Source organism: Monopterus albus, unplaced genomic scaffold, assembly GCF_001952655.1.
Source record: "Monopterus albus unplaced genomic scaffold, M_albus_1.0 scaffold43.1, whole genome shotgun sequence".
Lineage (NCBI taxonomy): Eukaryota > Metazoa > Chordata > Actinopteri > Synbranchiformes > Synbranchidae > Monopterus > Monopterus albus.
Window position 1 is genome coordinate 1,741,254 of NW_018127923.1, and position 5,901 is coordinate 1,747,154.

The window sequence follows — 5,901 nt, forward strand, 5'->3', positions numbered from 1 at the left end:
GGACAGAGTTCAGTAAGGAGACAGCTGTGGGGAAGAAGCTGTTCCTGAGTCTACTGGTTTTGGTCTGGAGGCTCCTGAAGTGCCTCCCAGAGGGTAGGAGGTCAAACAGTTTGTGAGTAGGGTGAGAGGAGTCATTGAGAATGCTGCGAGCACGTCAGAGACAGCGTTCCCTGTGGACGCCCTCAGTGGCTGGAAGTGGAATCCCTGTGATGCATTGGGCAGTTTTAACCACCCGCTGCAGCGCCTTACAGTCAGAGACAGAGCAGTTTCCATACCAGACTGTGATACAGCTGGTCAGGATGTTCTCAATGGCACAGCGGTAGAAGTTCACCTGGATGGCTGAAGACAGGTGGTTCTTCTTCAGTGTCCTCAGGAAGAAGAGGAGCTGGTGAGCCTTCTTAACCAGGCTGCAGGTGTTGGTGGACCAGGACAGATCTTCTGAAATGTGGGTCCCCAGGAATTTGAAGCTGGAGACACGTTCAACAGCCATCCTGTTATTGTGGATGGGGTCATGTGTGCCTTCTTTCTCCCTCCTGTAGTCCACAATGAGCTCCTTGGTCTTGTTGGTGTTAAGCAGCAGGTTATTGTCAGTGCACCACACAGCCAGGTGCTGTACCTCTTCCCTGTAGGCTGACTCATCGTTGTCGCTGATGAGGCCGATCACCATGATGTCATCTGCAAACTTGATGATGGTGTTGGAGCAATGCACAGGCCTGCAGTCGTGGGTGAAAAGGGAGTAGAGGAATGGGCTCAGCACACAGCCCTGTGGTACACCAGTGTTGAGGATAATGGTGGAGGAGCTGGTGTTGTCTGACCTAACATGCTGAGGCCTGTTGGTCAGAAAGTCCAGAGTCCAGTTGCAGAGGGAGGTGCTGATGCCCAGGTCGCCAAGTTTGGTGGTTAATTTGGAGGGGGAGACCATGGTAAATGCTCAGCTGAAGTTCATGAACAGCATTCTGGCATACGTAAGTACTGTTATTGTCCAGATGTTTGAGTACAAAGTGCAGTGCTATGGAGACTACATCCTCGGTGCTCCTATTGCTGCGGTAGGCAAATTGGTGGGGATCCAGTGTGGGTGGGAGACAGGTCATCAGGTGTGCCAGGACCGGGTGCTCAAAGCACTTCATGACGATGGGTTTGAGTGCTACAGGGCAGTAGTCATTCAGGCACGTCAGGGTGGAATGTTTCAGCACTGGCACAATGGAGGTGGTTTTGAAGCATGTCGGCACAACTGATTTGGTGAGGGACAGGTTAAAAATGTGTGTAAAGATGCCAGCAACAAACACATCATCCCAGTGCATGGGGGGTTCTGACATTAACATTTAAACTTTAAACTACTTTACCTGTGACCTAGGTGTAGGCAGGAAGAGGATGTGCAGGACACATTCGAACACCAGGTCAGCTGTGCTGAGCCCTGGGCTGAACAACAATGACAAAAAAAGGTTTGGTCTGTCACACTGCTGTAACGGAGCGTTCACACATTCGGTAAACTTGACAAACAGCCAGTCACTAAAGTCAGGTGCTCAGAAAAAAAAGAAAACAAAAACAAGAGAGATAGAGAGAAAGAGAATGACAAAGAGGTGCGTAGGGCTTTATGTCCAGGTATTTAAAAATATATACTGAAGTCAGCCTCACCCACAGAGTCATCAGCGAGACCATGGTAAATGCTCAGCTGAAGTTCATGAACAGCATTCTGGCATACGTAAGTACTGTTATTGTCCAGATGTTTGAGTACAAAGTGCAGTGCTATGGAGACTACATCCTCGGTGCTCCTATTGCTGCGGTAGGCAAATTGGTGGGGATCCAGTGTGGGTGGGAGACAGGTCATCAGGTGTGCCAGGACCGGGTGCTCAAAGCACTTCATGACGATGGGTTTGAGTGCTACAGGGCAGTAGTCATTCAGGCACGTCAGGGTGGAATGTTTCAGCACTGGCACAATGGAGGTGGTTTTGAAGCATGTCGGCACAACTGATTTGGTGAGGGACAGGTTAAAAATGTGTGTAAAGATGCCAGCAACAAACACATCATCCCAGTGCATGGGGGGTTCTGACATTAACATTTAAACTTTAAACTACTTTACCTGTGACCTAGGTGTAGGCAGGAAGAGGATGTGCAGGACACATTCGAACACCAGGTCAGCTGTGCTGAGCCCTGGGCTGAACAACAATGACAAAAAAAGGTTTGGTCTGTCACACTGCTGTAACGGAGCGTTCACACATTCGGTAAACTTGACAAACAGCCAGTCACTAAAGTCAGGTGCTCAGAAAAAAAAGAAAACAAAAACAAGAGAGATAGAGAGAAAGAGAATGACAAAGAGGTGCGTAGGGCTTTATGTCCAGGTATTTAAAAATATATACTGAAGTCAGCCTCACCCACAGAGTCATCAGCATTGCTGATGACACCTCCCACCCCGCACACTCCCACTGCAGACTCCTGCCTTCAGGGAGAAGGTATCAGACTCTTCAGGCCCACTCCACCAGACTTACAAACAGCTTCATCCACCAGGCTGTGAGGATGCTGAACACTGTTCACTACTTCCCCCCCTCTTCCCACGGACCGAAACCCACCACAGAACATAAAAAGATATAAAAAGACTACCTCTGCTGTTGTACAAACTCAATACATTGCACCTCATCACCAACGCGCTGGTGATGCTGAACCATCTGACAATCTCCTATTATTGTTTACACTACTGTCACTGACTGTACAGGGTTTTGAATCACAGCTTATTGGCTGTACCGTTTAGATTTATCCTAATTACATCCATCCAGTTCTTATTCTGTTCTATTTTTATTCTACTTTATTCTATTTTAGTTCCTAAATGTTATGGCACCCAATACTAGGTGAGAGAGAAACGGTATTTCGATTTTCTGTATGTCCTGCACATATGGTGAATTGACAATAACATCCTTGAACCCTGAAAAAGTTTCAAGTACCAGTACAACCCCACTGGCATCAGTTCATCTTAACATCTGGCAAATACCTGCAATTACTACCTAGCTTTGCTTTTAGTGTCCCTTTATTAGCTTGTTTACAAACCTAACAGAATACGTCTTCTGACATAAACAGCTGAGTCTCGGGACAGTAGCTGTGTCAGATAGGAGAGAAGGACGAGGCCAGACTCAGGGTGAGAGCAGAGCGGTGAGGGCAGCTCTGCAGAAGGAGAGGGAGGGAGACAGCATAGGTTTGGGCTGTTTAAACAACCCAATAATATTTTTTTTTATTATCTCCCTCTTTGACAAAGGGTATGTGACATATAACGTAATGTAGTAGAATAGAAATGTTTCTTTTTAAGTAAAAATAGAATTTTCACTCAACTGATGCAACATGGCAGTATTTACCCTGTGCAAAATTGATTTGGGCTGCACTTCACTACATTTAACAGCAGGTGTCACTAATGAACCTCGAGTAAAATGACACTTCCAGTAATGACTCTTTTTGTGATACAGTGGACTCCAAAGCTTCACTGCCTCAGGAAAGCTTTGTTTGTTAATCACTAGCATGCAGATTACTAAATATTTCTCCCACATGACCTCTGGGCTCTGTAATATCAACATTTTCTCAGCTGTTGGACAGGAAACCTATTGAATGGACAAGCCAACTCTACAAAGTCATGCACACAACTACTATAGAAATGCACATCTCTGAAAGTTGAACTTATGTAGCTGGGACTTTGTACAACTTTATGCCTTTGCTATGAAAATCCCAGTGCCTGGTCCCACTTCTTCTGCTTCTTCTGCTGAATATTAGTCACAAAACATTTGTGAATTAGAATTTGTAAATCCTAAAATAAATACCATATATACTGGAAAATACATTTTTGGAATTGCACATCTTGATGGACTTTTGAGAACTTCACAAAGTGACATTCAGATGGTTTTCAAAGTGAGATAATTTAGTGCAGTAAAATCAGTGGAAGTTAGGTTCTTTCTGTTTTGTCTTGATTAACATTTAAACTGGCTTTGAGCTGTTTTTACCTCACACTCAATGTCAGCATGCCCTCGAGCTATTCAGCACTGTGACAGTCATTGCAGAAGCTCCAACCTCTTACCCGACTTTTACCTATATAGTCAATATGACTATATAATTGTGTCACTATTTAACAGAAGTGCTGTATGTTCCCACAACAGAAAATGTACCTGAGGGGGCGACTGTTGTTCGGTGGGTAGAGCAATCGTCTCCCAACTTGAGGTTCAAATCTCAGTGCCTGCAGTCACAATGTCGAAGTGTCTTTGGGCAAGACACCGAACCCCAAGTTGCCCCCGATGGTTAGAGCCATCGGTGTGAGTTGGCGCCGCAGATGGCTGCCCTCGGTTCTGTACCGGAAACAAATTCATTGTGTCTGTAACATACTTGGCCAAATAAAGGTGATTATTATAATTATCCTGATACTCAGCAGTAATCCTGCGTGATCTTGCTGAGACTATTTCCCAGTGTTCAGTGTTCTATATTATCTTATGCTGCTGAGCCACTTTTCTTGCCTGTGTTGCTCTGAGCTAGTCATCTCATCTGTGTTTTGAGTTGTCTTACTATATAATACCTTGGCTTCTTGTACACCCGCCAACTTTAGCCCTGTTTTTCCCGCCATAAACCAAAACTGGGTCCTTATAGTCATTATACTCAAATTCTGGTCTATCACCATCATCTATTAGTATGACTACATGAAAGCTGGTCCCTGTTATGTGTTATCCTGGTTTTAATTTTAATTCCTGCATGATTCCAACATTATCTAGGTGGCTGTTCATCTGTGATTCTGATGCATCCATATTACAGACAGCATCTGTCATTTCTATACTGAGGAGCAGTTGTTATGACTAGGATTCTTTCCATTCTGGCCATTTTTATGATAGATTCTTTACTCTCATATCATAGTTTCCTCCATTAAACAGCTTACAGTGCGTATTCAAGGCCTATATCAAAGTAAAGGAGCTGACTGGATCAATATTAAGAAAATCAAAATTATTTTTTTCTTACAGAATTTTTTAAAATTTCCATAGAGAGAATGTTTGAATTTCTGTTGGCAAGAAGATCTGGACAGAATTTAGACACACTCATTAATCTCAGAGTTAATTTTCAACTAGCAATAGCACTTGAGGTGTGGTTCACCTGGAAAATGTCAGAGACAGATGCTAAACGTTGCTCTGCTCACATCTGCTCATTGCTGCTGCTGTTAATCACCTGAAACTAGCCACTGTGGGTCAGTCGCTCACAAGGCCTTCAGTGTTTTAACTAAGCACAGTGGGGCAATTTGCTCAGCTGTTATTGAGTAAACATCTGAATTATATCTGATCATCAGTCTCATGATTAAAATGCCTGGATTTGCCTGCCTCTGGGCATCAGTGACATTTATTTGCTATCTTTTGTTAAAAATACAAATTCACTGACTATATGACTTGAGCTGAGGACACATGCAGTATACCCCAACTATAATGTATTTCAATGTGGATTGTGTTATCATGTTTGCATGGAACACAAGTAATCTGATTACTCAAATGTGATTCTTGCATATCTTTATGAGTAAATAACCACAGCAAAAATAGCTTCATGTTATCCTGAGCTGCAAAACAACTCAGATGGAAAGCAAGTGAGGAAGACATGTCGAAGATATTCCTAAACGTTTCTGTGAGCATGTGTCTCGTGAACAATCACAATTTGTGTGGTACAGAGTCAAGCAACAGTGAGGTAAAAACAGGAGCTTTAATGTTCCCCTTCAAAGTATATTTAGTGAAGATAGGGCAGCACGGTGGCGCAGTGGTTAGTGCCATTGCCTCACAATGAGAAGGTTCCGGGTTCGGGCCCACCTGGGACCTTTCTGTGTGGAGTTTGCATGTTCTCTCTGGGTACTCTGGCCTCCTCCCACAGTCCAAACACATGCAGCTTAGGTTGATTGGTGTCTAAATT